General features: G+C 36.0%; 1 protein-coding gene across 1 annotated transcript in view; it reads left to right on the plus strand.

The window, feature by feature from the left end:
• The first annotated feature begins 12,182 nt into the window (after positions 1 to 12,182).
• The window catches only part of myo16 (myosin XVI), a 236,762-nt gene continuing 227,375 nt past the window's right edge, over positions 12,183 to 21,569 (plus strand). Inside the window, exon 1 of the mRNA XM_051904891.1 lies at positions 12,183 to 12,422. The gene's annotated coding sequence lies outside the window, so the exon portion shown is untranslated. The remainder of the gene's footprint in view (positions 12,423 to 21,569) is intronic.

Raw genomic sequence — 21,569 nt, forward strand, 5'->3', positions numbered from 1 at the left:
TATATATATATATATATATATATATATATATATACTTAACAAATTTATTAGACCACTTGTTATAATAAAGAGAAAACACAAATATTTTAGGAATCTGTCATAAACTTGTTTAAAGTCCCCCTGTAGTCAATAATTTTATCCCTTAAAACTCATCTTTGATCACCAAAATTACATATTTAAACGTTTTTCCCTGTGAAAAAAAAAAAAAAAAAAAAAAAATCTTAATGCCTTAAAATAGCTTGAATGTAACTCTACACCTTTGCCTCATTTAATATACAGGTGCTGGTCATATAATTAGAATATCATCAAAAAGTTGATTTATTTCACTAATTCCATTCAAAAAGTGAAACTTGTATATTATATTCATTCATTACACACAGACTGATATATTTCAAATGTTTATTTCTTTTAATTTTGATGATTATAACTGACAACTAAGGATAATCCCAAATTCAGTATCTCAGAAAATTAGAATATTGTGAAAAGGTTCAATATTGAAGACACCTGGTGCCACACTCTAATCAGCTAATTAACTCAAAACACCTGCAAAGGCCTTTAAATGGTCTCTCAGTCTAATTCTGTAGGCTACACAATCATGGGGAAGACTGCTGACTTGACAGTTGTCCAAAAGACGACCATTGACACCTTGCACAAGGAGGGCAAGACACAAAAGGTCATTGCAAAAGAGGCTGGCTGTTCACAGAGCTCTGTGTCCAAGCACATTAATAGAGAGGCGAAGGGAAGGAAAAGATGTGGTAGAAAAAAGTGTACAAGCAATAGGGATAACCGCACCCTGGAGAGGATTGTGAAACAAAACCCATTCAAAAATGTGGGAGAGATTCACAAAGAGTGGACTGCAGCTGGAGTCAGTGCTTCAAGAGCCACTATGCACAGACGTATGCAAGACATGGGTTTCAGCTGTCGCGTTCCTTGTGTCAAGCCACTCTTGAACAACAGACAGCGTCTTGCCTGGCCTAAAGACAAAAAGGACTGGGCTGCTACTGAGTGGTCCAAAGTTATGTTCTCTGATGAAAGTAAATTTTGCATTTCCTTTGGAAATCAGGGTCCCAGAGTCTGGAGGAAGAGAGGAGAGGCACACAATCCACGTTGCTTGAGGTCCAGTGTAAAGTTTCCACAGTCAGTGATGGTTTGGGGTGCCATGTCATCTGCTGGTGTTGGTCCACTGTGTTTTCTGAGGTCCAAGGTCAACGCAGCCGTATACCAGGAAGTTTTAGAGCACTTCATGCTTCCTGCTGCTGACCAACTTTATGGAGATGCAGATTTCATTTTCCAACAGGACTTGGCACCTGCACACAGTGCCAAAGCTACCAGTACCTGGTTTAAGGACCATGGTATCCCTGTTCTTAATTGGCTAGCAAACTCGCCTGACCTTAACCCCATAGAAAATCTATGGGGTATTGTGAAGAGGAAGATGCGATATGCCAGACCCAACAATGCAGAAAAGCTGAATGCCACTATCAGAGCAACCTGGGCTCTTATAACACCTGAGCAGTGCCACAGACTAATCGACTCCATGCCACGCCGCATTGCTGCAGTAATTTAGGCAAAAGGAGCCCCAACTAAGTATTGAGTGCTGTACATGCTCATACTTTTCATGTTCAAACTTTTCAGTTGGCCAAGATTTCTAAAAATCCTTTCTTTGTATTGGTCTTAAGTAATATTCTAATTTTCTGAGATACTGAATTTGGGATTTTCCTTAGTTGTCAGTTATAATCATCAAAATTAAAAGAAATAAACATTTGAAATATATCAGTCTGTGTGTAATGAATGAATATAATATACAAGTTTCACTTTTTGAATGGAATTAGTGAAATAAATCAACTTTTTGATGATATTCTAATTATATGACCAGCACCTGTACACGGATCTATGAATATGATAATTAGCCCCGCCTCCACTCACTCGCATGAGCTCAGATGAGATCCACTCTGTCAATTTACTGAGGTAAACGCTGCACAATGATATCGCTTTTTACAACGTCGGACACATAACGGTAATTAATATGATTAACGTTTTGCTTGACTATGTTATCAAACAGCTAATAATATGTTGCTAATGTTACACAAACCATGTTTCCGTTCTTCATCTCAGAGTCAGACAGCTGCCTTCTAACAATCAATATCCTTAGAAACGTTTTGAACAACTCAGAACATCAGTGGAGAAAGGCATATAGCATAGTAATATGCATCATACACCTGCCATAATGCTAAATCTACCCGATTTTTCATATCAACAAAAAAATACACCAGGATAACCTTCTTTTGAGACTCCCTTGCACGTTCAGTTAATGATATGCTAAAGCCCGCCGGCACGTTGACGTGATTGGTTATAATGTTGACTTATGAACTTTGCACATGGTTTGTCTTAAAGAATGTTAAAAAGACCAGAACGACATATAAACAACATTAAAAATCTGATTTTCTCCACAGGGGGACTTTAAAACTAATAATTGTATTGTCATTTATTACGCAAATAACAAACTAAAACAACTAAATAGTCTTTATTCACATATAATAAATAAATAAATAAATATTTCAGTTCAGTTCAGTCCGTCGCCGGGGGGACATGAACGCTGAAGAAACAGTTGTCTTTCTCCACAAGGATCTGTCTTCAGGAGGGCCGGCATGGTCATGCCTGTCCATTCTTTGATGTTATCAGTCCAGCTTTTCCTCTGTCGTCCTTGTCTGTGACCGCCTTCCACAGTTCCTTGCAGGATGGTCTTGGACAGGCTGTCGTGTCTGGTAACGTGGCTGAACCATGCCAGTTTCTGCCTTTTGACTGTAGTCAGGAGTGGTTCTTGAGGACCCACAAGCGAGTTGACCATACTTCGCACATATTCATTGGTCTTATGGTCTTTGTAGCTGATGCGGAGCAATTTCCTCAGGCTTTTGGTCTCGAAAGTCTAGATTCGTCTTTCAGTCACTGTCAACAGTGTCCATGTCTCGCATCCATACAGAAGAATGGAAACGACAAGCGATTTAAAAAGTTTGTACTTGTTGCAAAAGCTGATGTCGCTCTTCCACACTCTGTTGAGCCTGGCCATGGCAGCTGTAGCTGTGGCGAGCCGAATACGAACCTCTTGTGAACAGGTACCATCCTTTGACAGGTTCACCCCCAGTTATTTGAAGTTTGTGACTTCTTCCAGCTGTTCCCCATTCATTGTGATATTGGCCCTTGTATCAGCTGTACTATTCAGCATGACTTTTGACTTCTCTGTGCTATCCACAAGCTTGTCTGTTAGGTCTTGTAGTTCTGTGTTGCTACCACCTGAGATCTATGTCATCTGCAAATCGAAGATTGCAGATGGGCCTGCCGCCGATGGAGATTGATGTATGATGTTCCTGGAGTATTTCTGTATATATATATATATATATATATATATATATATATAATTTTGTATAGCCTCCTAATTTGGCCTCGATAACAGGTTGCATTCTTGCTGGCATTGTTTTTATGTACTTTTCCACAGTCTCTATTGTTATTGATTTCCAAATAGTTTCTAGTTGTTCCCAAAGCTTTTGCTTTTGATGAAACTTTTGTGCAATCTATCTTTGAATCCATTAAATCACAACAATAATTATATTTTAGCATTAGAACACTACTGTGAAGAGCTTACACATACTGATGTGGATTAACCAGTACAGAAGCATAAAAAAAAAAAGTAAGATTCATATTGCCAGTACTGTTAAGGCAGCCGTGGCACAAATCTTACATTGGGTGATGGTCTAATAAAAAAAAAATTAAAAAAAATTTCTCTGCAGTGCGCCACGGTTTACGTAATCATGTTGGAAAGGTCACGCGTGACGTAGGCGGAACTGCCGCTGTAGGGTGAAAAACATCTCATTTTCTCCTCCAACTTCAAAATTGTCTGTCATCGTTGTTTTACCTTTTTTTGTAAAGGCCATTTGACTTAGTCTTTGCACGTTCGCTTTGTAGACACTGGATCGGTACTTCTGTCTACGTCACACGTGACCTTTCCAACATGATTAGGCTTACTTAATTTCTTTTCGACTAAAGAAAGAAAGACATAAACACCTTGGATGACATAGGGGTGAGTAAATTATCAGGAAATTTTAATTCTGAAGTGAACTAATCCTTTAATATCCTTTGTTTAAACCTTTAAGTCAGCAGTTGTTAAACAATTATAATTAAACGATGAAGATAAAAAATTCTTGGCACCTATCACACAAGGTAACTAAGTAATAGGCAATAGGTTCTCTGTAATTTTTGTGTATTTCATCCTGTCTAATTTTATTGCTCCTGCTTTTGTGGTCTCATGAGATAGAAAAGTGTCCACTGGTTGCACACTTCAGACATACTGTATCATGGTTACTGAGTTCACTTGACATACTGATTTTTGCATACATGCACATTATGCAGAAGCAAAGTATAAGCCACAGAGTTCTTCATCGTGGTGGCCAAACTCATTTTGGCTAGCTATGAATTCCATAATCTAGCTCTATGTTCTGCTCTTTATTTTTTTGTCATTATTTTACTCATTCTTAATTTTTTTTCTTTTTATTCTCTACCTCCTCTCTTTGCAGCCCTTGTGTTGTTTAGTTCTTGTATCCTCTTGAGTACGTGTGTTAAATGACGCTGTCCTGAAACCGGGATATCCTTCATCTATCACAGTCTCCTCCCACCAAAGTCCCCTGGCACCAACCTCAATTTCCGTTCTAGCCTGAATATCTGTGCTGCTGCATTTACAACAACATCACTGCCCGTGCCACCTGCTTCAGGTGTTCATACCATGTTTCTTAATATAAATGTCATTGTTATAATATTGTAGACACACAAAGTGCTTGGTCTTGGCAGCCAAACTCATTTTGGCTAGACGTGAATCCCAGAATCCTTCACTCAATCTCCTGTGAGTCTTTTCCTGCCAAATATGTGTTTATCTCAAAAGACCAAGCAATGGGGTCATTTTTACATACAATAGTCTGGTCTTTAAAAATCAATTCAAATATAATGATAATGGTTAAAATAAAATGTATAAATGATTATTTATTTTGTATAAGTTATTATTATTATTGAGCACTTAAGCATAAACATTTATCATTTATGAAACATAAATTCAGTGAAGTGTGTGTATCGGTATACTGACTGGACTATAAAGTGCAGTTGCAATGAAAGCTATATGTCCATGTCTTTAAAGTGTATGGTTTTGTTTGTATCTTTGCTGGTTGTTTATTCATGTGCTGTTTGTGGCTTTACATTTTCACTGCCACAGCCAGAGCCGCTGAAATTGGCTTTAATAATTCATGTGTCTGTGTGGTGAGGAGGGGAAGTTAAAGCCTATTTATCAAACCCTCTGTCACAGGACAGAGCAATGAAAAATGACTCTCTCACCACACTTGCATTCAAGGCCTTCAGCTTTAGCATGGAAGAAAAGAAAGGAATAACACTATAGGGAATGAATATAAAACAACAAAAATGACTGCTGTGACAAGTTTCAACAGTTTCTCTTTCATATCAGCTTTCTTGTCCAGGTCTGACAGAAGGATGAAGAGCTACTGGTTTGGCTGCAGGGTTGAGGCTTTGGTGTTTCTTGGCTATTTTTAAGAGAATTTTATGTCATATTTGTGTGAGGGCGACCCTCTAAAGTATGGATTTGATATTGTATTGAGAAAATGTGTTTCAGTTTTTGCAAACAAGTCAAAGGACTGTACTCTAAACACACAAGTGCACTCATGCCAGATAACTGTGATTTTATTTCCAACTCTCCAAATCGCATTTTAAATAAATAAAGAAAGAAAGAATGGAACTCTTTCTTATGAAGCAATTTAAAAGTGCATGCTTTTACTGTGTAATATCTCACTCAAAACAACAAAGCTAAACTCATTTTTTTATTGTTTTCAGCAGGATAATGAATTGCAATCAAATTCTCATAATTTTATGTCTTTCTGCCTCAAAGAATTTGTATGCCGTATTCTTGAGAAAATTGTTTTACACCATTAAGGGAATGTAAGGCTTAAAAATAGATTTGAGTGCTGGCAGAGAGTGGAACAACATAGATCAAAGGAATTTGTGTTTATGTACAAAGGAATATTGAATTATGTATATATGTTTTATCCCTGTTTAGAAATGCTTGTATTTAAGCAATAGGCTATATACATTTATACTGTAATTATTATTATTATTTAAACTGTTATTATTATTATTATTTAGACCTTCATTAAACATCTTATAATCTCTTGTGAAATTTAGGTTCACATGTGCTTAAAATGATTTATTTTCAGTAGTTAGTTAGCAACGCAAAAGCAAACTAACTTGTCACGCTAGGGAACCCACAGTGATAGTAATGATGAGAATGAGTGGGTGATGAAAGGGAGGAAAGGTTATTTCAAATAATGAATGCTGTAATAAGGTGGGTGTAGATGAACTCTCAATTGCACAAAAACAGATTCTGTATTCCTCAAAATGAAGAAAGAGTGAAATGCAAATATGTCAAATTACACAAATATACTTTGTGTCTTTATCTCACTTTATTAACCAATGTCTTTGCTGCTGACCTTCGACTTCAACTATACTAATAAGCAAAAATGACTAGATAAACATAATTTGTGTTTCATTTGTTTGTTGTTGCTGTTCTTCTGCAATCCAGAATGGCAGCACAGCTGAAAGGTTTGTTTGAGGTGTGCCCTCTACTGTACAGGGGGTGCTATTACACATCTTCTGAAAGAGTAGAGAATCTCCTAATCAAAACACAGACAGAAAAAAGGAGCAGAAACAAGTGATAAAAGCATTGCTTATGCATAGTTTTTGAAAACAAACAAACAAACAAAAAAAAAAAACATGATTTTCTCAGCTTTTTGTTAATTGTTTTTTTTTTATTTTATGAAACTTACCCACATTCAAGTGTTCATAAAAAGAATACATGAAGCTAGAATATTTTTTGTTTGTTTAATAGCAGAGGCTCTGTTCTTTCTTTTGATATATTGCATGTTCAGATATTCATACACAAAACATGAAATGTTTGAGAAAATTATCAAAAAACGCTGTCCGGGAAAGAGTTCATTTCACTTTTCTTTCTTTCTTTCAAAACCAAACAAGCAAGTCCAGCCCAGATGAGAAAAAAGTAACACAAATGTAACGTAACACGTTTCTTTTCAAGTAACGCAATACTGTAACATTTAAAAGTAACTTTCCCATGACTGACCATGACCTGTTGAAATAATGAAGGTTATTCGGAAAACAGCAGAAGGCAGTATATGAGCACATTTTATTACTTATTACTTGTATTTTATTAGAGGACATTTGTTTCAAAGAGGTTTTGTCAAAAGAAATCAAATTGTTCTTGTTCTTGTGAGATATTAAATGGTTCCTTATACTATTTTACAATATGCTATACTGAAACTTCCCGACATCAAACAGTTGAATATGTTTGCACACACCCACATTTACAAGCTAACAATGTCTCTCTTTTTAGTATGCAGTGTACAGTGTATACTGTATGCACATTATTGACTAAGTAGGGAACTCTGAATTCTATTCTCAACACAGCCTTATATGCACAGCAGCAAAAAATATTGTGATTAATTCTAGGGGTAAGAGAAGGTGGAAATGGACATAAAATATGAATTTTAGTGCAAACACTTTCTAACTTTATAAGTGGACCCGAGGATTAAAATTAAAAAGCCCGGTTTCACAGACAGGGGTTATATTAAGCCAAGATTAGACCTTAGTTCAATTATAGGACATTTAAGTAGCTTTTATAAATGTGCCTTAGAAAGAAAAAAAAAAAAAAAAGAAAAATATATATATATATATATATATACAGTTGCAAGAAAAAGTATGTTAACCACTTGCAGAATCTGTGAAAATGTTAATAATTTTAACAAAATAAGGGAGATAATACAAAATGCATGTTATTTTTTATTTAGTACTGTCCTGAGTAAGATATTTTACATAAAAGATATTTACATATAATCCACAAGACAAAAAAAATAGCTGAATTTATTAAAATAACCCCATTCATAAGTATGTGAACCATTGATTCTTAATACTGTGCGTGGTTACCTGGATGATCTATTTTTTATTTTATTTTTTTTCTGATGGTTGTTCATGAGTCTCTCGTTTGTCCTGAGCAGTTAAACTGAGCTCTGTTCTTCAGAAAAAATCTCCAGGTCCTGCAGATTCTTCAGTTTTCCAGCATTTTTTGCATATTTGAACCCTTTACAGCAGTGACTGAATGATTTTGAGATCCGTCTTTTCACACTGAGGACAACTGAGGGACTCAAACACAACTATTAAAAAAGGTTCAAACATTCACTGATGCTCCAGAAAAAAAACACTATGCATTAATAGATGGGGGGTGAAAACATTTGCAATTTGAAGATCAAGGTAAATTGTATTTAATTTGTCTTCCGGGTAACATGCAAGTATTTTCTGTTGCTTCCGAAGGGCAGTACTCAATGAAAAAAAAAAATGATATTCAAGCAAAATAAGAAAAGTTTGGACCTCTTCATCCTGTTCAAAAGTTTTTACCCCCCGAATCTTAATGCATCGTGTTTCCTTCTGAAACATCAGTGAATGTTTGAACCTTTTTTTAATAGTTGTGTTTGAGTCCCTCAGTTGTCCTCCATGTGAAAAGATGGATCTGAAAATCATTCAGTCACTGTTGTAAAGGGTTCAAATATGCAAAAGATGGTGGAAAACTGAAGAATCTGCAGGACCTGGAGATTTTTTCTGAATAACAGAGCTCAGTTTAACTGCTCAGAATAAACAAGGGACTCATGAACAACCATCACAAAACAAAAAAACAGTCGTAGATCATCCAGGTAACCACACACAGTATTAAGAATCAATGGTTCACAAACTTTTGAACTGGGTCATTTTAATAAATTCAGCTATTTTTTTGTCTTATGGATTATATGTAAACATCTTTTATGTAAAATATCTTACTCAGGACAGTACTAAATAAAAAATAACATGCATTTTGTATGATCTCTCTTATTTTGTTAAAATTTTGCACATTTTCACAGATTCTGCAAGTGTTTCACATACTTTTTCTTGCAACTATATATATGTATATATATTGGTGTGCATCTTGAGACAAAACAATGGCACTGACATATTTTAAGATATGTCAGTGCAAGTTGCTTTCAGTTAAAACAGCTCAAACATGCATTTTAGTCTGGGATAGGCTTAAGCCTTGTCTGTGAAACCAGGGGAAAATGTATGACATACTCCCTTTAAATACAATATTCTGTGTAGTCATAAATGTCACAAGTCAAAATGATGTTGTGTGGTAAATGACAGGATGCCATAGTTGCTGCCCACAGACAACATTCCTTTAATATGAGTGGCACTTTTAAAATTATTGGAGGAATTACATAGAAATGTCAGTTATGCTGTATTTATTGACTGATGTCTGTCAGTGCAGGCATTTAATTTTATGTGTTTTGTCTGCACACATGACATAATCATCTAGTTGAATGCCAAAGAGATTGACAAATTTTATAGTCAATCATTTAGGAAATTAGTGTCATATATTTAGCTAAGTTGAACTAGGCAAAAAGCAAAGCTGTAGCAGCTGGAGAACTGGAATAAGAACATAGCATCTGTGCTGAAGCTCATCTTGGAGATGATTCAGAAAGAATTTCAGAAAAGTGTGCAGTCAACTACAGAAGTGGAAATGGTACAAATGTATTTCTTTTGATTTTTATATTTTATTTTATTTACAAATGTATTTTATTTTTTATTTTTTTTTTATGTGGTACCTTATTCTGGACCTTGAAAGTGTTGGTTAAATTGTTGTCTATGGATGAGTCATATACCTCTCGGATTTCATCAAAAATATCTTAATTTGTGTTCCGAAGATGAATTAAGGTCTTACGGGTGTGTAACGACATGAGGGTGAGTAATTAATGACAGAATTTTAATTTTTGGGTGAACTAACCCTTTAAATATATTGTGAAGCACAGTTTTAAAAAAACAAAACTTAAATGAGAAATTTGCAAAAGAACTCTGATTAAAATTGCAGAACACTTACAGATACCTCCCAGTTAATGGTGTTAATCTGGCAGCTGGTGTTAATTTCTTTAATTATCTGACAAACCCCATTTAACTGGCAGCATTCATGTTAGGCTAACTTTGCAGTTTTCACTGATTTTGCAAGATGGCAAGCCTCTCTAGGTGAGAAGTTGTTCGTTCCAAATATGTGATTTCTAGAAAATTGCAGCTTTACAATAACACTAATTTATTCAAGTCCCCCCAAAAGGCTGGTTGTCCACGTAAGACAAATGCTCGAAAAGACAGGATAATGTGGAGACTCTCAATGGGGAATTGGTTCAACACTGCAGCTGGAATTGCTCGCTAGTTCAGCGCTGAACAGGTTAAGGAAATGTCTTGGCATACAGTGTCTCGCCGTTAAAGAGAATTTGGACTGAAAGCCCACTCTGCAGTGACCAAGCATCTTACTAGCAGAAAGAATCAAAAGGCTAGGAGCATGTTGTGTGGATAGAGGAGAACTGTAATATGCATAACCAGCTAGGGTTTACAGAGAATGGTCCAAAAAAAAAACGATAATATGCAGTGAGCGGCAGTTCTGTGGGTGAAAATGCCTTGTTGAAGACAGAGGTCAGAAGAGAATGGCCAGACTGGTTCAAGCTGATAGAAAGGCAACAGCCATTCCTGTCAGCTAAGAACAGGAAACTGAGGCTACAATTCCCACAGGCTCACCAAAAATGGACAATAGAAGATTGGAAAAACGTTGCCTGGACTGCTGCGTCTTGATTTCTGCTGTGACATATAGGGTCAAAATTTGGCATAAACAACATGAAATCATGGATCCATCTTGCCTTATATCGATTGTTTAGGCCAGTGGTCGTGTAATGGTGTGAGGGATATTTTCTTGGCACACTTTGTGCCCCTTAGCACCAATTGAACATCGTCTGAATGCCACAGCCTACCTGAGTGTGACCATGTCCATCCCTTTATGACCACAGTGTATCCATCTTCTGATGGCTACTTCCAGCAGGATAAAGCACCATGTCACAAAGCTCAAGTCAGCTCAAACTTGTTTCTTGAACATGACAATCAGTTTACTATACTCAAATGGCCTCCACAGTCACCAGATCTCAGTCTAATAGAGCACCTGTGGGAGCACATGTGGATGTGCAGCCAACAAATCTGCAGCAACTGCGTGATGCTATCGTGTCAATATGGACCAAAATCTCCAAGAGAAATGTTTTCAGCACCTTGTTGAATCTATGCCACGAATTTTTAAGGCAATTCTGAAGGGAAAATGGGGTCCAACCTGGTACTAGCAAGGCGTACCTAATAAAGTGACTAGGTGAAAAAAAAAAAAAAAAAAAATATATATATATATATATATATTGCATGATTAAAGTTTTGTGGGACTCATGGCTGTATTAGATCAAAAGGGTGCTTCTACTAAATACTGAGCAAAGGGTCTGAATACTTAGGACCATGTGATATTTCAGTTTTTCTTTTTTAATAAATCTGCAAAAATGTCAACAATTCTGTGTTTTTCTGTCAATATGGGGTGCTGTGTGTACATTAATGAGGAAAAAAAAAGAACTTAAATGATTTTAGCAAATGGCTGCAATATAACAAAGAGTGAAAAATTTAAGGGGGTCTGAATACTTTCCGTACCCACTGTATATATATATATATATATATATATATATATATATATATATATATTGCATGATTAAAGTTTTGTGGGAATATAAAACTTTCTCGCTCACCCTCATCACTTCTCTGTCTTTTTGTCAGTTTAAATAGGTTAAGTGTCTTTGTTATGCAGATGATGACCAGCAACAGTCCTGTGCACGTTAAAAAAGTCTAAGAGAAGATTAGTGTAGCTTACCAGTCTACAGCAAACCTCTCCTGTCACACTCTGTTTGTTTGTTTGTTAACTGAAGTACATAATGTGTATATACTGTATGTATATGTAGGCTACGTTACACATTTCAGCACCCCTCGTGCCTCGCTTCCCCTCCCCCGCTACAATTTCATGGCCAGCAGAAGTCCTGTGTCACCGTTTCAGAGCAGCTGCTCTTTCCTAAGCAGATATAATCAGAGGTTTGGAGTGTCTGTCTTTCTCAGTTCATCTAGAGCACAGCTCTCTTCTGATGAATGTGCTCTTCTTTTTTTAATACAAACTCATTCTCATCAAATTGGATCCCGTTGTGACTCCTCCCTCTTTCTCTCTCTCTCTTTCTGATACGGCTCGGGCAATAAGATGAGTTAGTTGTGGAAGACACTAGCCCATGGGAGCTCTGTGGGGTGGAAGCAGCTTAGTAAATCACAGAGCTCTCTGTGTGTAAGAGATACAAAGAGCAAGGAAGTGTGATCAGGTGGGGTGTGTGGAGCAATGTAAAAGATCTTTGGATTATATTCACTGCAAGAGAAGAAGAGAACAGGAATATTAGGTGAGTGTGTTTCAGTGTGTCTATGGGTTCGTATTGCTATACTTTGGGGACAAAACTGTCCACACCCACAAAGTTTTTGGACAAAACTGGGCATACTCTATATGAGAACTGATTCATAAATAACAGTTTATGGTTATTCTGAAAATGCAAGTTATTTTAGGACCAGGGTTAGAGTTAGTATAGGGTAATAACTATGACAAATTTTTGTTTGGATAATTACTTACATCCTTTATAGTCAAAATAATTTTACATAAAAACCTATACTAAAAAAAAACAAAAACAAAAAAACTATATGTTAAGTACCATTCAATGTTTGGGGTTGTTAGATTTGATTTGAAAGATGTCTCTTATGTTCAACATTGCTGCATGTATTTATGTTTAAAAGTTCAGTAAAAACTGTAATATTGTGAAATATTATTACAATTTGAAATAACTGTTTTCAATATAATATATTTTAAAATGTAATTTATTCCTGTGATGAGAAAGCTGAATTTTCAGCATCATTATTCCAGTCTTCAGTGTCACATGATCCTTCAGAAATCATTCTAATATGCTGATTTGCTGCTTAAGAAACATTTATTATTATTACCAATGGCCTTTGATTTAAATTCAATTTGACAATCAGATTTTTCTCTGAATTTGGAAGGGGGTCATTGGAGCTACATTGCATGACACTGCTATGTTTCTGCTATTTTTGGATTGTAAGTTTGTTTGCTTGTTCAAATGAGTTTTATAGAATCAGAATGATGTTTGTCCTGTATGAGGGGTCCTCGGGCCACCTCTCCAGATGTTGATGGTGTCCATATGGACAATAAGCGGGTAGAATTAACAGGTTAACACTTTATTTCAATGGTCCACTTTAGACATTCAACCAACTACAAGTAACTTTGCAACTACATGTCAACTAACTCTCATTAGTAGATTTAGTAGAGTATTAGTAGTATTAGTATTAGATTAGAGTATTAGTAGACTATCTGCTAACACTTTAGTTTGATTGCCCCCTAACAGATATTCTACTGACTATAGGCTAAGTAACTTTGTAACTACCTGTCAACTTATTCTACTAATACCCTAACTTAAAGGATTAGTCCACTTTCAAATAAACTGTTCCTTTACTCACCCCATGTCATCCAAGATGTTCATGTCTTTCTTTCTTCAGTCGAAAAGAAATTAGGGTTTCTGACGAAAACATTCCAGGATTATTCTCCTTATAGTGGACTTCAATGACCTTCAAACGGTTGAAGGTCAAAATTACAGATTCAGTGCAGCTTCAAAGGGCTTTAAACGATACCAGACGAGGAATAAGGGTCTTATCTAGCGAAACGATCGGTCATTTTCGAAAAAAAAAAAAAAAAAATACAACTGTATATGTTTTATATAAACAAACGTTCGCCTTCTAAGTGCCTCCGCCAAAACCGCATTTCCGCATTCTCCAAAATGCTTACGCTGTATGTCCTACGCCTTCCCTATTCTACTTACGGAAAAAAATTAACTGGAGCTGCGTTCGTTCCGTAAGTTGAATAGGGAAGGCGTAGGACATACAGCGTAAGCTTTTTGAAGAATACAGAAATGCGGTTTTGGCGGAGGCACTTAGAAGGCGAACGTTTGTTTATATAAAGCATATACAGTTGTATTTTTTTCGAAAATGACCGATGGTTTCGCTAGATAAGACCCTTATTCCTCTTCTGGTATCGTTTAAAGCTCTTTGAAGCTGCACTGAAACTGTAATTTTGACCTTCAACCGTTTGGAGGCCATTGAAGTCCACTATAAGGAGAATAATCCTGGAATGTTTTCATCAAAAACCTTAATTTCTTTTCGACTGAAGAAAGAAAGACATAAACATCTTGGATGACATGGGGGTGAGTAAATTATCAGCAAATTTTCATTCAGAAGTGAACTAATCCTTTAACAGTCTACTAACATTCCACTACAGTTTACTAATACTCTAATGAGAGTTAGTTGACATTATGTTCTCTCGTTGCAGTAAAGAAGAAAGATTTTATTAAAAAGAGCTCCATGTGGTTTAAGAGTTGAAACAAAGCTGTATTAATGTCCAGCAGTTGTTAATAGATTGGTGTCGACAGAGGCAGCGTGTTTTGTTTATGCTCATTAAGCTGCTGCATTTAAACAGCATTCTCTCTCTGGAGGGTATTGTTTCCTCTAGACTGCAGCGCTGATAGGATAGAAACCCTATGTTGGAGAGAAACAGTTTCAAATTTGCTAATGTTTTGAAATTGCTTTAGCACCTCAGATGAGCTTTCAGTGTTCAAATGAAATTGCTGTCACTGCATTAACATTTAGAAGTTCAATACACACAATTATTTGGACTGAATTTGGTTATAGAAAGTCACTTTCGTAAATAACAATCCTCAGAGTGGTATAAAAAGTGATGAACATATTCAGCAGCAGCAGTGTGTACCTGGTCTTAAGAGTGTTTCACTGAATATTCTGCATTAACACACAGGAAATGTTGTCAGATTGCAGCTTTCTGCTGTACAGAAGTAGGTCAGGAGTAATTGTGCGTGTAGTATCATGGGTGGTGGTAGATAGTGAGTGATGGGTAGATGCCTTCAGACTGTGAATCTGGAGGGCCTGGAACAAATCCACCACATTAACCTGATTAAGTTGCAACTAAAGCGACTCCTTTTTTGGGTTTCACGCTCTCTTACTTTCTTTCCACATCGTCACATAAACAGTGTGTATGTACCTATCAAACAGTTCATGATCCTATAACACTTTGGATGTGTGGATGTTTGAGTGGAACATCTCGTCAGGTCGGTGGAGAATCAATACTACATTTTTTTATTATTTAATTAGTCTGAAAATAGTCGTGTTTCCATCCACTTTATTGACAAAGTAAAAAAGGGTTTTAAAAAAAGTTTGCAGCCTCCAGCTCACTGTAAAAAATCAAAAGTTGAGAACTTAAAAGTTTAAGGCAACAAACTTCAGCAGATTTGAGTTTTCTCAACTTGTTGTATTCAGTTTATACAACAAAAAGTTGAGAAAACTCAAAAATCTGCTGACGTTTGTTACCTTAAACTTTTAAGTTCTCAACTTTTGATTTTTTACAGTGCTGTTTCCATCCAATTGTCCTTTTACCGATAAAATGGTGTAATAACATCATTCTCAAAAAAAAAAGAAAAAAAGTTGCGTAAGTTTTGATGCATCTCAAAAGAAATCAACCCTTGAGACATTTCCATAAATATTTTTGTGAGTAGTGTGAATTCTATATTTTTTGTATCACAGATATCCCCAAATTGTAAAATGGAGAGTTACTGAGAACAGTGCTTTAATGGGAGCAACATAATACTGTCATATGGCACAACATTTATTTGCATTAAAGCCCTTTTCCCTAGTTTTTCATTTACAGTATTTGAGTTAAATGTTAAACGATAATTAGAATTTCCATCAGCTATATCGGTAAACATTTTGATGCACTACACCTTTTTTGCAAAAAAAAAAAAAAAAAAAGTAAATTTGGCAAATGAATATCAAGCGTAGTGTCTGTCAGTTCTGGCAGGTCACGTCAGTCAAGGTCGCATCAGCTGACTCCCAGGTGACTCACGTCTACCTATAGGAATACGACGCCTATCACAGCATCCATATATAAGCTCCTCAGTATTATCAGCAGTTATTGCATTCTCAGGAGCTAATTACCCTCCTCCATCCCCAGCTCCTCCTCTCGTCCAGTCAAGATTTGGCCTTATGATTCCCTGAATCAGGCTAGGATCCAAATGCTGTATTTATTAGAAGGGTAATCCACAAACGTAATCCACAAAACAGGCAAAAGGTCATAAACATGGGCAAACAGTTTAAACAGAAACCAGGACAGGAACTCAGGCAGACAGGGTAAACCAAGAGACATGGAAACAGGGCAAAACCAGAGAACAGGCAAAGGGTCAAAACCAGGGAAACAGATAAACAATGGCGCACTCAGAAATGCAGTGATGACACATACAAGACTTCGCAGAGAATGACTGAGTGAACCAGACTTATATACACAGCGTTAACAAGGTTAATGAGCAACAGCTGAATGTAATGAGTACTGATGATCCGGGCAAAGGATTATGGGAAATGTAGTCCATGATGGAGTGACAACATTCTGGGGTGGAGTGCCCTCTGGTGGTATTCATGGGCACTCTAGCTGGTAACTGTGACACAAATAATGTAGGACAGGAACTATTTCTCCCCCCGCTCATTTTAGCATCTTCATCTGGAGATTCCACTAAATGGGACTAAATTCCACTAAATGGGACATCGACTATAATAGGTTTTTTGTGCCATTGTTAGAACTTAATTCAAATGTAGTTGCTAAATGAATTAACTGTTCATTTATGGTTATGATGTCTATAAAATATAATGTTAAATGACTATAATTACAATTTTATGCACAAAAATGGTCCAGTTAATAGAAGTACTAATTTTGCTACTTCTATAATCGGCCTTGGCAATATTCAGCTCTAAAGAGAATGTGTTCTCAGTCCACGAAAAACATCTTTCCCAAGGGACATAGACAATCATCATTAATATTTTTCTCCTCTTTCACACATCTTTTTCTCCTCCATCTTTTCTTTTTTTTTTTTTTTTTTTTTTTATCAGATAATGCATCTGAGACGCCATGACAGTCTAATCGAATTCTCTCCCTCCTTCCTGCGATTGCCTGTGGAGGAATATTTCTCTGAAGTTATCTGAAGACTGATATCTTCATCTCTTTCTCCAAGCCATTTTCTTTCCTCAGTAATTCATAAACAGCAGCCATTTGGAGACCTGTTGTTGGTTTACTAGAGACTGTTACTCATGTTTACAGCTTGTGCTTGTTTTTTCTGGTCAGCTGTTGTTGACATGTTTTTCGAAAAGGGTATTGTTTGGATAAAGGTGTCTGCGCAGTGAATAAATGTAAAGTGTAATTGTAAAGGCATGATTCAAGCAGAGTGCTAAGAATAGGCTGAGGGTCTTGGCTTTCTACCTTTCAGAAATGGACAGAAAGCAGAGAGCAAGTGATGGATGACTATGCATAAGATTGCAAATTTGAGAGAAATGTGAGGATTGTCTGAGGTATTATGCTAGTGCTGAAGGAGGGAAATTTGCAGCGTAATTGCTCTGAATTACCATTTTATTGCAGAGAACTGGGTTTAAACTGATAGTGTGATCAGAAAAATGTTTGCAATCTCAAGAATGCTTCAGGAGTTTGGCCATTTGTTACATTCTTGAAGTGGCACACACACTAATAGGGCCCTGTTTGGGCTGCTTTCTATTATTGGGCTCTTGGGTTGAGTAGTTTGTCGTACTGTGTTTCCTGTTGGGCTTCTGGATTATTTCCAAACTCACATATCCATTTCAGGTTCTTACGTCCTTTCAGTCAGCAGCTGATTGGACAGTTGGTGAGTAGGATAAATGCAATAAACGAATACATTTTAAGCATTATAGTAGTATGGGTGAGGTGTCATTCCTGTTATTCAAGCCCATTTTAACTTGAATAAGCTTAATATATATATATATATATATATATATATATATATATATATAATGCCACTTCCTGGAAGATGTTTTTTATTAAATGGGTCATTTACAGTAACCAAGCTCCAACAACAGTTAACTTTTAAAGAGATTCTTCACCCAAATTTGAAAATTCTCTTATCGTTTACTTTCCCTCGTGTGTTTCTTGAAGATATTTTGAGAATATTTTGCCCATACAATGGCAGTCAATGAGCTCTAAAGTTGTTTGGTTCCTATCGCTCTTCATAATATCTTTTATGTTCCACAGAATAAAGAAAGTCTTAAGGTTTGGAATGACATTAGGGTGAGTAAATGATGACAGAATTTTCATTTTGGGGTGGAGAATCTCTTTAAAGAATGAAGATAAATCCATTTCAGAAAACAAATTTCTATGTAAAGGAGGCAGGGATATGTGTAAAAAAGCAGATTTCAGCTCCTCCGGTAGAAGATGGTTTCATGGTTCACCTGTTCCTGGCAGACGATAGGTGGCCTTGCTAACTCTGTTTCCAATTCCAGGCTATAATTGGTGACTGTCTTCACTGGGTAACAGTGTCAGAGCTGACGTCTGGGCCCGTCTGGACATGCAGTGAGACTAAGGGAGGGTCATGTTTGTGTCAGGAGTGAAATTAGTTACTGAGTGTTGCATTAGAAGACATTTTATTTAAAGTGACGTACAGTACACATTACAAAGACAGTCTAATTTAGCAAAAAACTGGAGTAGGATTTACTTGAAAAAGCTAAGAAACAGTTTTCACTCAATAATAGCTAGTGAATTTTACAAATGATTACAAAGGAATGGCAAGTAACACATTGAATTAAGTAGGAAATTTTAAAGTAGAATGACTGAAATAATATGTTCTTTTTCAAATCAAGGACTACAAAGATTTAGACCCTACTGTATTTAGCCTTATGTAGTTAATATCTTACGGATTTATGAATGAACCGCTCAATTTAACCCCTAAATGCATGAATGTTTCACCAATCATTGACTCCACCTTGTCTTGCAAAAGGTAATCTCATGGCTTGAATTTTAGCCACTGAGCTATGTTGTAGGCTGTTATGTTTGTTGTGCTGAAACGGTGAAGTAAATATGCTGTAGGCCTAATTTTAAAGGTTTTAAAATACAGGTGTTAAGCTGTCTATATTTCTGTTTAATTAATCTTTCCCTGCTGCAATGTTATATATATATATATATATATACAGTCAAACCAAAAATTATTCAGACATGTTTGATATTTTTTTATATATTTTTACTAGTGGGTGCAGGACACTATAGTTAATGTAATTGAGGATAGCAAAATAAAGTAAACAGTGACATATTATACCCAAAAATTCTTCATACAGTTGACTACCAGTAAAATTGATAAAAATTTGAACCAAAAATTATTCAGACACTTTGACCTGACCATGTTTTGCTTAAGTGTTATCTGACATAATTAAGATTTTTTTTTTTTTCTGACACAGTTTAACTCTGAGATCTTGTCATATTTTATCACCATTTTTTTAAACTATAGTGAATAAACTGAATTAATGAATAAATAAATGAATACATGTCTGAATAAATTTTGGTTTGACTGTATATATAGTAATAAAAATAATTTAGTTCAGTTAGAGAACAGACACTACAATTAAAAACTGAACGCGTCTGCTGAATTCAGACTGAGCCTAACGAGATTCGCAGCACAGATCAGCAGCAGGTGTCAGATTTCATATATCAAAAACTGCCCCAGATTTGCAGCTAATGCGAAAGTAAAATGCGCACGTCCGCACGGGCATTCATAAGCGATTTAAAAGTGAGGTGGAAAAGAGGAAATAAAATTCTGGCTACATCCCTGCTTACACTGTTACACACCTCGGATCTTTAGCGACCCTATACAATTTTTTTTTACAAAAAATGATTGGGAAAACGGGCATTCTTTTATAATTTTATTCTTTTTTCGTGTTATATTGTTTATAATGAATTGATTGAAGAATACTAAGAAGGTTGATGTCTAACTTTAAAAAATGATTGAGGAGGAGGGTAGTAAATGATGTCCCGGGTCACTAAAGACCCAAGGTATGCATTTAACGGGTTAAAATCTTCCCGGTCTACTGACATTTTTTATAACATCCCCTTCAAACATTACAAAGCTCATGATAACTTTCATTAACTCTATAATTAATCCACTTTACCAGCTAATTACTCTTCGGCAGCGATGCCATAGAAATATACAGAGCTATAATGGGAAAACGGAAATTCAAACACAAAATGCTGAGCTCTTGTTTCTCTGGTACATATGATCTATAGTTCTAAAAATCATTTTAATGTAAAAGAATAGCAGAGTACACACCACAACTATAACGATAACGGCACATCTAGCTGATGAACGAAAAAACATTGACAGCCAATCAGAATCCAACCTGCTTTAACTTGAGCATTTAAAGCGACAGATGACAAAACTGCAATGCGTGCTTAGAACAGAATAGAACAGAAAGTATGTAGAACAGAACGTTCACTGGTGTGGATGCTCATATTGTTATAGTTATCTTTATAGTTATCATTCCTGGTGTGAACAGCCATTAAGTGCCATAAACTGCATTTATAGAGCACTGTAAGGAAGAAATGTTGAAAATGAAACCTTTTAGTTCTTTTTTTTTTTTTTTTTTTTTTTTTTGGATTTTTACTAATTTAGTTTGATTTGCATGAACTTGTTGGAAAAGTTCTGGGTGCCAACAGACATGGTGTGTGTGTGTTTGTGGAGGAGCTCTGGGAGCAGCTGGCGGGCTCTTGGGGCTTTGGATTGGTATGTAACTATGGGCAGGTGCGTGGAGCAGATTGGCAGAAGTATCCTGGATCAGTGATCACACACAGACTGTCCATGGAGCAGACAGCCCACACACACACCCACATACATGCACACAGTTACAGCAACTTTATTTGTTTACTTCATTTTTTTAGAGAATTCAGCAAAACAATACTTCTAATATACACTATCGTTCTAAAGTTTGATGTCGGTAAGATATTTAAATGTCTCTTATTCTCACTAATGCTGCATTTATTTGATCAAAAATACATTAAAGGTATTATTGTGTAAAGGTATTATTGTATTATTACTGTAGGCTGTCAATGGAGGGACAGAAAACTCTCAGATTTTATTAGAAAGATCTTCATTTGTGTTCCGAAGATGAATGAAAGTCTTACAGGTTTGGAACAACATGAGGGTGAGTAATTAATTATATAATTTTATCTTTAATTAGTTGTTTTTGAAATATGAGAAAGTATTTTAACATTGGAAAAAAAAAATACTTTATGCTTTAGCATTAAATTAAACATAACAGAGAATGCTGTTAAGTCTCATGAGTGATGCAAGAATAACCTCTGAGCATTGCATCTTTTCTCTGGATACTTATTTCAGGCTTGAATCTGTTTTATTTCAAGATAACAAGGTACATACATATTCCAGCTCTTGGTGGCATCTCTCTTGAGTTTAGTGATGGTTGGATGAACGATGGGAATTGACAGAAAAGAGAGAAAGAGAGATACAGAGATACAGAGAAATACAAAATGCCATAGGATGGCAGAATGAGAGGATAGGAGAGTTGTGGAAATGAGCTGAAGATGGAATATGTAATGAGGGAAGAAAGATAAAGAGAACGGCTCACGTCAGCTC

Source organism: Ctenopharyngodon idella, chromosome 9 (assembly GCF_019924925.1).
Source record: "Ctenopharyngodon idella isolate HZGC_01 chromosome 9, HZGC01, whole genome shotgun sequence".
Taxonomy (NCBI): domain Eukaryota; kingdom Metazoa; phylum Chordata; class Actinopteri; order Cypriniformes; family Xenocyprididae; genus Ctenopharyngodon; species Ctenopharyngodon idella.